This window comes from Anopheles maculipalpis, chromosome 2RL (genome assembly GCF_943734695.1).
Source record: "Anopheles maculipalpis chromosome 2RL, idAnoMacuDA_375_x, whole genome shotgun sequence".
NCBI classification, from domain to species: Eukaryota; Metazoa; Arthropoda; class Insecta; order Diptera; family Culicidae; genus Anopheles; species Anopheles maculipalpis.
In genome coordinates this window covers 1-12,844 of record NC_064871.1, presented here as the reverse complement: position 1 = coordinate 12,844, position 12,844 = coordinate 1, and positions in this window count along the sequence as shown.

Genomic DNA, 12,844 nt, shown 5'->3' with positions numbered 1-12,844 from the left:
TCTTATGCCCGGCATATCGTTGGATGCGTCTTGAGCTTGCGCAACTTTTTGCTGAACACCCCGACCCGATCCGACCGCCCCCCGCTGAGTTATTCCCGGAAAACCAGTTTTTCCGGAATAACTCAGCGGGGGGCGGTCGGATCGGGTCGGGGTGTTCAGCAAAAAGTTGCGCGAGCTCAAGACGCATCCAACGATATGCCGGACATAAGAATCGGACAAAAACTCAGGAAGTTATCGCCGATTTTCCACGGGAATGCTGTCCCGCCAGCAGCATTCCAGCGAAAACTGGTTTTTCGGGAATAACTCAGCGGGGGGCGGTCGGATCGGGTCGGGGTGTTCAGCAAAAAGTTGCGCAAGCTCAAGACGCATCCAACGATATGCCGGGCATAAGAATCGGACAAAAACTCAGGAAGTTATCGCCGATTTTCCACGGGAATGCTGTCCCGCCAGCAGCATTCCCGTGGAAAATCGGCGATAACTTCCTGAGTTTTTGTCCGATTCTTATGCCCGGCATATCGTTGGATGCGTCTTGAGCTTGCGCAACTTTTTGCTGAACACCCCGACCCGATCCGACCGCCCCCCGCTGAGTTATTCCCGGAAAACCAGTTTTTCCGGAATAACTCAGCGGGGGGCGGTCGGATCGGGTCGGGGTGTTCAGCAAAAAGTTGCGCGAGCTCAAGACGCATCCAACGATATGCCGGACATAAGAATCGGACAAAAACTCAGGAAGTTATCGCCGATTCAAATTTGTGAAAAGTTTCAAAATTTTGAAATGTTTCAAAATTTTTTAAAAGTTTCAAAATTTTGAAACTTTTCACAAATTTGAATCGGCGATAACTTCCTGAGTTTTTATCCGATACTTATGTCCGGCATATCGTTGGATGCGTCTTGAGCTTGCGCAACTTTTTGCTGAACACCCCGACCCGATCCGACCGCTCCCCGCTGAGTTATTCCCGGAAAACCAGTTTTTCCGGAATAACTCAGCGGGGGGCGGTCGGATCGGGTCGGGGTGTTCAGCAAAAAGTTGCGCGAGCTCAAGACGCATCCAACGATATGCCGGACATAAGAATCGGACAAAAACTCAGGAAGTTATCGCCGATTTTCCACGGGAATGCTGTCCCGCCAGCAGCATTCCAGCGAAAACTGGTTTTTCGGGAATAACTCAGCGGGGAGCGGTCGGATCGGGTCGGGGTGTTCAGCAAAAAGTTGCGCAAGCTCAAGACGCATCCAACGATATGCCGGGCATAAGAATCGGACAAAAACTCAGGAAGTTATCGCCGATTTTCCACGGGAATGCTGTCCCGCCAGCAGCATTCCCGTGGAAAATCGGCGATAACTTCCTGAGTTTTTGTCCGATTTTTATGCCCGGCATATCGTTGGATGCGTCTTGAGCTTGCGCAACTTTTTGCTGAACACCCCGACCCGATCCGACCGCTCCCCGCTGAGTTATTCCCGGAAAACCAGTTTTTCCGGAATAACTCAGCGGGGGGCGGTCGGATCGGGTCGGGGTGTTCAGCAAAAAGTTGCGCAAGCTCAAGACGCATCCAACGATATGCCGGACATAAGAATCGGACAAAAACTCAGGAAGTTATCGCCGATTTTCCACGGGAATGCTGTCCCGCCAGCAGCATTCCAGCGAAAACTGGTTTTTCGGGAATAACTCAGCGGGGAGCGGTCGGATCGGGTCGGGGTGTTCAGCAAAAAGTTGCGCAAGCTCAAGACGCATCCAACGATATGCCGGGCATAAGAATCGGACAAAAACTCAGGAAGTTATCGCCGATTTTCCACGGGAATGCTGTCCCGCCAGCAGCATTCCAGCGAAAACTGGTTTTTCGGGAATAACTCAGCGGGGAGCGGTCGGATCGGGTCGGGGTGTTCAGCAAAAAGTTGCGCAAGCTCAAGACGCATCCAACGATATGCCGGGCATAAGAATCGGACAAAAACTCAGGAAGTTATCGCCGATTTTCCACGGGAATGCTGTCCCGCCAGCAGCATTCCCGTGGAAAATCGGCGATAACTTCCTGAGTTTTTGTCCGATTCTTATGCCCGGCATATCGTTGGATGCGTCTTGAGCTTGCGCAACTTTTTGCTGAACACCCCGACCCGATCCGACCGCCCCCCGCTGAGTTATTCCCGGAAAACCAGTTTTTCCGGAATAACTCAGCGGGGGGCGGTCGGATCGGGTCGGGGTGTTCAGCAAAAAGTTGCGCGAGCTCAAGACGCATCCAACGATATGCCGGACATAAGAATCGGACAAAAACTCAGGAAGTTATCGCCGATTCAAATTTGTGAAAAGTTTCAAAATTTTGAAATGTTTCAAAATTTTGAAAAGTTTCAAAATTTTGAAACTTTTCACAAATTTGAATCGGCGATAACTTCCTGAGTTTTTATCCGATTCTTATGTCCGGCATATCGTTGGATGCGTCTTGAGCTTGCGCAACTTTTTGCTGAACACCCCGATCCGATCCGACCGCTCCCCGCTGAGTTATTCCCGGAAAACCAGTTTTTCCGGAATAACTCAGCGGGGGGCGGTCGGATCGGGTCGGGGTGTTCAGCAAAAAGTTGCGCGAGCTCAAGACGCATCCAACGATATGCCGGACATAAGAATCGGACAAAAACTCAGGAAGTTATCGCCGATTCAAATTTGTGAAAAGTTTCAAAATTTTGAAATGTTTCAAAATTTTGAAAAGTTTCAAAATTTTGAAACTTTTCACAAATTTGAATCGGCGATAACTTCCTGAGTTTTTATCCGATTCTTATGTCCGGCATATCGTTGGATGCGTCTTGAGCTTGCGCAACTTTTTGCTGAACACCCCGACCCGATCCGACCGCCCCCCGCTGAGTTATTCCCGGAAAACCAGTTTTTCCGGAATAACTCAGCGGGGGGCGGTCGGATCGGGTCGGGGTGTTCAGCAAAAAGTTGCGCGAGCTCAAGACGCATCCAACGATATGCCGGACATAAGAATCGGACAAAAACTCAGGAAGTTATCGCCGATTTTCCACGGGAATGCTGTCCCGCCAGCAGCATTCCAGCGAAAACTGGTTTTTCGGGAATAACTCAGCGGGGAGCGGTCGGATCGGGTCGGGGTGTTCAGCAAAAAGTTGCGCAAGCTCAAGACGCATCCAACGATATGCCGGGCATAAGAATCGGACAAAAACTCAGGAAGTTATCGCCGATTTTCCACGGGAATGCTGTCCCGCCAGCAGCATTCCCGTGGAAAATCGGCGATAACTTCCTGAGTTTTTGTCCGATTTTTATGCCCGGCATATCGTTGGATGCGTCTTGAGCTTGCGCAACTTTTTGCTGAACACCTCGACTCGATCCGACCGCTCCCCGCTGAGTTATTCCCGGAAAACCAGTTTTTCCGGAATAACTCAGCGGGGGGCGGTCGGATCGGGTCGGGGTGTTCAGCAAAAAGTTGCGCAAGCTCAAGACGCATCCAACGATATGCCGGACATAAGAATCGGACAAAAACTCAGGAAGTTATCGCCGATTTTCCACGGGAATGCTGTCCCGCCAGCAGCATTCCAGCGAAAACTGGTTTTTCGGGAATAACTCAGCGGGGAGCGGTCGGATCGGGTCGGGGTGTTCAGCAAAAAGTTGCGCAAGCTCAAGACGCATCCAACGATATGCCGGGCATAAGAATCGGACAAAAACTCAGGAAGTTATCGCCGATTTTCCACGGGAATGCTGTCCCGCCAGCAGCATTCCCGTGGAAAATCGGCGATAACTTCCTGAGTTTTTGTCCGATTCTTATGCCCGGCATATCGTTGGATGCGTCTTGAGCTTGCGCAACTTTTTGCTGAACACCCCGACCCGATCCGACCGCCCCCCGCTGAGTTATTCCCGGAAAACCAGTTTTTCCGGAATAACTCAGCGGGGGGCGGTCGGATCGGGTCGGGGTGTTCAGCAAATAGTTGCGCGAGCTCAAGACGCATCCAACGATATGCCGGACATAAGAATCGGACAAAAACTCAGGAAGTTATCGCCGATTCAAATTTGTGAAAAGTTTCAAAATTTTGAAATGTTTCAAAATTTTGAAAAGTTTCAAAATTTTGAAACTTTTCACAAATTTGAATCGGCGATAACTTCCTGAGTTTTTATCCGATTCTTATGCCCGGCATATCGTTGGATGCGTCTTGAGCTTGCGCAACTTTTTGCTGAACACCCCGACCCGATCCGACCGCCCCCCGCTGAGTTATTCCCGGAAAACCAGTTTTTCCGGAATAACTCAGCGGGGGGCGGTCGGATCGGGTCGGGGTGTTCAGCAAAAAGTTGCGCGAGCTCAAGACGCATCCAACGATATGCCGGACATAAGAATCGGACAAAAACTCAGGAAGTTATCGCCGATTTTCCACGGGAATGCTGTCCCGCCAGCAGCATTCCAGCGAAAACTGGTTTTTCGGGAATAACTCAGCGGGGAGCGGTCGGATCGGGTCGGGGTGTTCAGCAAAAAGTTGCGCAAGCTCAAGACGCATCCAACGATATGCCGGGCATAAGAATCGGACAAAAACTCAGGAAGTTATCGCCGATTTTCCACGGGAATGCTGTCCCGCCAGCAGCATTCCCGTGGAAAATCGGCGATAACTTCCTGAGTTTTTGTCCGATTCTTATGCCCGGCATATCGTTGGATGCGTCTTGAGCTTGCGCAACTTTTTGCTGAACACCCCGACCCGATCCGACCGCCCCGCGCTGAGTTATTCCCGGAAAACCAGTTTTTCCGGAATAACTCAGCGGGGGGCGGTCGGATCGGGTCGGGGTGTTCAGCAAAAAGTTGCGCGAGCTCAAGACGCATCCAACGATATGCCGGACATAAGAATCGGACAAAAACTCAGGAAGTTATCGCCGATTCAAATTTGTGAAAAGTTTCAAAATTTTGAAATGTTTCAAAATTTTGAAAAGTTTCAAAATTTTGAAACTTTTCACAAATTTGAATCGGCGATAACTTCCTGAGTTTTTGTCCGATTCTTATGTCCGGCATATCGTTGGATGCGTCTTGAGCTTGCGCAACTTTTTGCTGAACACCCCGACCCGATCCGACCGCCCCCCGCTGAGTTATTCCCGGAAAACCAGTTTTTCCGGAATAACTCAGCGGGGGGCGGTCGGATCGGGTCGGGGTGTTCAGCAAAAAGTTGCGCGAGCTCAAGACGCATCCAACGATATGCCGGACATAAGAATCGGACAAAAACTCAGGAAGTTATCGCCGATTTTCCACGGGAATGCTGTCCCGCCAGCAGCATTCCAGCGAAAACTGGTTTTTCGGGAATAACTCAGCGGGGAGCGGTCGGATCGGGTCGGGGTGTTCAGCAAAAAGTTGCGCAAGCTCAAGACGCATCCAACGATATGCCGGGCATAAGAATCGGACAAAAACTCAGGAAGTTATCGCCGATTTTCCACGGGAATGCTGTCCCGCCAGCAGCATTCCCGTGGAAAATCGGCGATAACTTCCTGAGTTTTTGTCCGATTCTTATGCCCGGCATATCGTTGGATGCGTCTTGAGCTTGCGCAACTTTTTGCTGAACACCCCGACCCGATCCGACCGCCCCCCGCTGAGTTATTCCCGGAAAACCAGTTTTTCCGGAATAACTCAGCGGGGGGCGGTCGGATCGGGTCGGGGTGTTCAGCAAAAAGTTGCGCGAGCTCAAGACGCATCCAACGATATGCCGGACATAAGAATCGGACAAAAACTCAGGAAGTTATCGCCGATTCAAATTTGTGAAAAGTTTCAAAATTTTGAAATGTTTCAAAATTTTGAAAAGTTTCAAAATTTTGAAACTTTTCACAAATTTGAATCGGCGATAACTTCCTGAGTTTTTATCCGATTCTTATGTCCGGCATATCGTTGGATGCGTCTTGAGCTTGCGCAACTTTTTGCTGAACACCCCGACCCGATCCGACCGCCCCCCGCTGAGTTATTCCCGGAAAACCAGTTTTTCCGGAATAACTCAGCGGGGGGCGGTCGGATCGGGTCGGGGTGTTCAGCAAAAAGTTGCGCGAGCTCAAGACGCATCCAACGATATGCCGGACATAAGAATCGGACAAAAACTCAGGAAGTTATCGCCGATTTTCCACGGGAATGCTGTCCCGCCAGCAGCATTCCAGCGAAAACTGGTTTTTCGGGAATAACTCAGCGGGGAGCGGTCGGATCGGGTCGGGGTGTTCAGCAAAAAGTTGCGCAAGCTCAAGACGCATCCAACGATATGCCGGGCATAAGAATCGGACAAAAACTCAGGAAGTTATCGCCGATTTTCCACGGGAATGCTGTCCCGCCAGCAGCATTCCCGTGGAAAATCGGCGATAACTTCCTGAGTTTTTGTCCGATTTTTATGCCCGGCATATCGTTGGATGCGTCTTGAGCTTGCGCAACTTTTTGCTGAACACCTCGACCCGATCCGACCGCTCCCCGCTGAGTTATTCCCGGAAAACCAGTTTTTCCGGAATAACTCAGCGGGGGGCGGTCGGATCGGGTCGGGGTGTTCAGCAAAAAGTTGCGCAAGCTCAAGACGCATCCAACGATATGCCGGACATAAGAATCGGACAAAAACTCAGGAAGTTATCGCCGATTTTCCACGGGAATGCTGTCCCGCCAGCAGCATTCCAGCGAAAACTGGTTTTTCGGGAATAACTCAGCGGGGAGCGGTCGGATCGGGTCGGGGTGTTCAGCAAAAAGTTGCGCAAGCTCAAGACGCATCCAACGATATGCCGGGCATAAGAATCGGACAAAAACTCAGGAAGTTATCGCCGATTTTCCACGGGAATGCTGTCCCGCCAGCAGCATTCCCGTGGAAAATCGGCGATAACTTCCTGAGTTTTTGTCCGATTCTTATGTCCGGCATATCGTTGGATGCGTCTTGAGCTTGCGCAACTTTTTGCTGAACACCCCGACCCGATCCGACCGCCCCCCGCTGAGTTATTCCCGGAAAACCAGTTTTTCCGGAATAACTCAGCGGGGGGCGGTCGGATCGGGTCGGGGTGTTCAGCAAAAAGTTGCGCGAGCTCAAGACGCATCCAACGATATGCCGGACATAAGAATCGGACAAAAACTCAGGAAGTTATCGCCGATTCAAATTTGTGAAAAGTTTCAAAATTTTGAAATGTTTCAAAATTTTGAAAAGTTTCAAAATTTTGAAACTTTTCACAAATTTGAATCGGCGATAACTTCCTGAGTTTTTATCCGATTCTTATGCCCGGCATATCGTTGGATGCGTCTTGAGCTTGCGCAACTTTTTGCTGAACACCCCGACCCGATCCGACCGCCCCCCGCTGAGTTATTCCCGGAAAACCAGTTTTTCCGGAATAACTCAGCGGGGGGCGGTCGGATCGGGTCGGGGTGTTCAGCAAAAAGTTGCGCGAGCTCAAGACGCATCCAACGATATGCCGGACATAAGAATCGGACAAAAACTCAGGAAGTTATCGCCGATTTTCCACGGGAATGCTGTCCCGCCAGCAGCATTCCAGCGAAAACTGGTTTTTCGGGAATAACTCAGCGGGGAGCGGTCGGATCGGGTCGGGGTGTTCAGCAAAAAGTTGCGCAAGCTCAAGACGCATCCAACGATATGCCGGGCATAAGAATCGGACAAAAACTCAGGAAGTTATCGCCGATTTTCCACGGGAATGCTGTCCCGCCAGCAGCATTCCCGTGGAAAATCGGCGATAACTTCCTGAGTTTTTGTCCGATTCTTATGCCCGGCATATCGTTGGATGCGTCTTGAGCTTGCGCAACTTTTTGCTGAACACCCCGACCCGATCCGACCGCCCCCCGCTGAGTTATTCCCGGAAAACCAGTTTTTCCGGAATAACTCAGCGGGGGGCGGTCGGATCGGGTCGGGGTGTTCAGCAAAAAGTTGCGCGAGCTCAAGACGCATCCAACGATATGCCGGACATAAGAATCGGACAAAAACTCAGGAAGTTATCGCCGATTCAAATTTGTGAAAAGTTTCAAAATTTTGAAATGTTTCAAAATTTTGAAAAGTTTCAAAATTTTGAAACTTTTCACAAATTTGAATCGGCGATAACTTCCTGAGTTTTTGTCCGATTCTTATGTCCGGCATATCGTTGGATGCGTCTTGAGCTTGCGCAACTTTTTGCTGAACACCCCGACCCGATCCGACCGCCCCCCGCTGAGTTATTCCCGGAAAACCAGTTTTTCCGGAATAACTCAGCGGGGGGCGGTCGGATCGGGTCGGGGTGTTCAGCAAAAAGTTGCGCGAGCTCAAGACGCATCCAACGATATGCCGGACATAAGAATCGGACAAAAACTCAGGAAGTTATCGCCGATTTTCCACGGGAATGCTGTCCCGCCAGCAGCATTCCAGCGAAAACTGGTTTTTCGGGAATAACTCAGCGGGGAGCGGTCGGATCGGGTCGGGGTGTTCAGCAAAAAGTTGCGCAAGCTCAAGACGCATCCAACGATATGCCGGGCATAAGAATCGGACAAAAACTCAGGAAGTTATCGCCGATTTTCCACGGGAATGCTGTCCCGCCAGCAGCATTCCCGTGGAAAATCGGCGATAACTTCCTGAGTTTTTGTCCGATTCTTATGCCCGGCATATCGTTGGATGCGTCTTGAGCTTGCGCAACTTTTTGCTGAACACCCCGACCCGATCCGACCGCTCCCCGCTGAGTTATTCCCGAAAAACAAGTTTTCGCTGGAATGCTGCTGGCGGGACAGCATTCCCGTGGAAAATCGGCGATAACTTCCTAAGTTTTTGTCCGATTCTTATGTCCGGCATATCGTTGGATGCGTCTTGAGCTCGCGCAACTTTTTGCTGAACACCCCGACCCGATTGAAATATTTCAAAGCTTTTGAAATATTTGACAGCTATTGAAATATTTCACAGCTTTTGAAATATTTCACAACTTTTGAAATATTTCACAACTTTTGAAATATTTCACAGCTTTTGAAATATTTCACAACTTTTGAAAAATTTCACAACTTTTGAAAAATTTCACAACTTTTTTTTTCACATTTTTTTTTAACATTTTTTTTTTCACAAATTTTTTTTTTTTCACAATTTTTTTTCACAATTTTTTTTCACAAATTTTCACAAGCTTTTGCAATATATCAAAGCTTTTGCAATATATCAAAGCTTTTGAAATATTTCACAGCTTTTGAAATATATCACAACTTTTGAAATATTTCACAGCTTCTGAAATATTTCACAACTTTTGAAATATTTCACAGCATTTGAAATATTTCACAACTTTTGAAAAATTTCACAACTTTTGAAAAATTTCACAACTTTTGAAAAATTTCACAACTTTTTTTTTCACATTTTTTTGTTTCACAAATTTTTTTTCACAAATTTTCACAAGCTTTTGCAATATATCAAAGCTTTTGAAATATTTCACAGCTTTTGAAATATTTCACAACTTTTAAAATATTTCACGACTTTTGAAATATTTCACAGCATTTGAAATATTTCACGACTTTTGAAATATTTCACAGTTTTTGAAATATTTCACAGCCTTTGAAAAATTTCACAATTTTTTTTTTTCACAAATTTTTTTTCACAAATTTTTTTTTTCACAAATTTTTTTTTTCACAAATTTTTTTTTTTTACATTTTTTTTTCACAAATTTTCACAAGCTTTTCAAATATTTTAAAGCTTTTGCAATATATCAAAGCTTTTGCAATATATCAAAGCTTTTGCAATATATCAAAGCTTTTGAAATATTTCACAGCTTTTGAAATATTTCACAGCTTTTGAAATATTTCACATCTTTTGAAATATTTCACAGCTTTTGAAATATTTCACAGCTTTTGAAATATTTCAAAAATTTTGAAATATTTCACAATTTTTTTTTTCACAAATTTTTTTTTTTTCACAAATTTTTTTTTTCACAAATTTTCACAAGCTTTTCAAATATTTTAAAGCTTTTGCAATATATCAAAGCTTTTGCAATATATCAAAGCTTTTGAAATATTTCACAGCTTTTGAAATATTTCACAGCTTTTGAAATATTTCACAGCTTTTGAAATATTTCACAACTTTTGAAATATTTCACAGCTTTTGAAATATTTCACAACTTTTGAAATATTTCACAGCTTTTGAAATATTTCACAGCTTTTGAAATATTTCAAAAATTTTGAAATATTTCACAATTTTTTTTTTTCACAAATTTTTTTTTTTCACAAATTTTTTTTTTCACAAATTTTTTTTTTTTTCACAAATTTTTTTTTTTTCACAAATTTTTTTTTTCACAAATTTTTTTTTTCACAAATTTTTTTTTTTCACAATTTTTTTTTTTTCACAAATTTTTTTTTTTTCACAAATTTTTTTTTTCACAAATTTTTTTTTTTCACAAATTTTTTTTTTCACAAATTTTTTTTTTTACAAATTTTTTTTTCACAAATTTTTTTTTTCACAATTTTTTTTTTTCACAATTTTTTTTTTTTCACAAATTTTTTTTTTTTCACAAATTTTTTTTTTCACAAATTTTTTTTTTTCACAAATTTTTTTTTTCACAAATTTTTTTTTTTCACAAATTTTTTTTTTCACAAATTTTTTTTTTCACAAATTTTTTTTTTTTCACAAATTTTTTTTTTCACAAATTTTTTTTTTTTTCACAAATTTTTTTTTTTCACAAATTTTTTTTTTCACAAATTTTTTTTTTTCACAATTTTTTTTTTTCACAAATTTTTTTTTTTTCACAAATTTTTTTTTTTTCACAAATTTTTTTTTTTCACAAATTTTTTTTTTTTCAAAAATTTTTTTTTTTTCACAAATTTTTTTTTTTCACAAATTTTTTTTTTCACAAATTTTTTTTTTCACAAATTTTTTTTTTTCACAAATTTTTTTTTTCACAAATTTTTTTTTTCACAAATTTTTTTTTTTTCACAAATTTTTTTTTTTTCACAAATTTTTTTTTTTCACAAATTTTTTTTTTTCACAAATTTTTTTTTTAACAAATTTTTTTTTTTCACAATTTTTTTTTTTCACAAATTTTTTTTTTTTCACAAATTTTTTTTTTCACAAATTTTTTTTTTTCACAAATTTTTTTTTCACAAATTTTTTTTTTTCACAAATTTTTTTTTTTCACAAATTTTTTTTTTTTTCACAAATTTTTTTTTTTACAAATTTTTTTTTTCACAAATTTTTTTTTTCACAATTTTTTTTTTTCACAAATTTTTTTTTTTCACATATTTTTTTTTTTCACAAATTTTTTTTTCGCGAGATGTTTTTTAAACAATTTTTTAATCCTTCAAGCATCGTTCAGGGGTAATCAAAGGGCGTTCAAGCAGATATAAAGACAGTACCTTCAGCATATGTGCCCGTTGGGTTATTCCAAGGCCTTCCCAACCCCTTCCCACCCCTTTCCAGCATCGTTTAGGGGTGTTCAAAGGGTGTTCAAAGGGTGTTCAAAGGGATACATGGCCAGTACCTTCGGCATATGTGTCCGTGGGGCCATTCCCAGGCCTTCCCACACATTCCCACCCCTCCTAACATCGTTTAGGGGTGTTCAAAGGGTGTTCAAAGGGATACAAGGCCAGTACCTTCGGCATATGTGTCCGTTGGGTCATTCCCAGGCCTTCCCACACCTTCCCACCCCCTCCCAGCATCGTTTAGGGGTGTTCAAAGGGTGTTCAAAGGGTGTTCAAAGGGATACATGGCCAGTACCTTCGGCATATGTGTACGTGGGGTCATTCCAAGCCCTTCCCACCCCCTTCCAACCCCCTCTCACCTACGTTTAGGGGTGTTCAAAGGGTGTTCAAAGGGATACAAGGCCAGTACCTTCGGGATATGTGTACGTGGGGTCATTCCAAGCCCTTCCCACCCCCTTCCAACCCCCTCCCACCTATGTTTAAGGGTGTTCAAAGGGTGTTCAAAGGGATACAAGGCCAGTACCTTCGGCATATGTGTACGTAGGGTCATTCCAAGGCCATCCCACCCCCTTCCAACCCCCTCCCACCTACGTTTAGGGGTGTTCAAAGGGTGTTCAAAGGGATACAAGGCCAGCACCTTCGGCATATGTGTACGTAGGGTCATTCCAAGGCCATCCCACCCCCTTCCAACCCCCTCCCACCTATGTTTAGGGGTGTTCAAAGGGTGTTCAAAGGGATACAAGGCCAGCACCTTCGGGATATGTGTACGTGGGGTCATTCCAAGGCCATCCCACCCCTTTCCAACCCCCTCCCACCTTCGTTTAGGGGTGTTCAAAAGGTGTTCAAAGGGATACAGGCCAGTACCTTCGGCATATGTGTACGTAGGGTCATTCCAAGGCCATCCCACCCCTTTCCAACCCCCTCCCACCTATGTTTAAGGGTGTTCAAAGGGTATTCAAAGGGATACAAGGCCAGTACCTTCGGCATATGTGTACGTGGGGTCATTCCAAGGCCTTCCCAACCCCTTCCAACCCCCTCCCACCTACGTTTAGGGGTGTTCAAAGGGTGTTCAAAGGGATACAAGGCCAGTACCTTCGGCATATGTGTACGTGGGGTCATTCCAAGGCCATCCCACCCCTTTCCAACCCCCTCCCACCTACGTTTAGGGGTGTTCAAAGGGTGTTCAAAGGGATACAGGCCAGTACCTTCGGGATATGTGTACGTGGGGTCATTCCAAGGCCATCCCACCCCTTTCCAACCCCCTCCCACCTTCGTTTAGGGGTGTTCAAAAGGTGTTCAAAGGGATACAGGCCAGTACCTTCGGCATTTGTGTACGTGGGGTCATTTCAAGGCCTTCCCACCCCCTTCCCACCCCCTCCCACCTACGTTTAGGGGTGTTCAAAGGGTGTTCAAAGGGATACAAGGCCAGTACCTTCGGCATATGTGTACGTAGGGTCATTCCAAGGCCATCCCACCCCTTTCCAACCCCCTCCCACCTTCGTTTAGGGGTGTTCAAA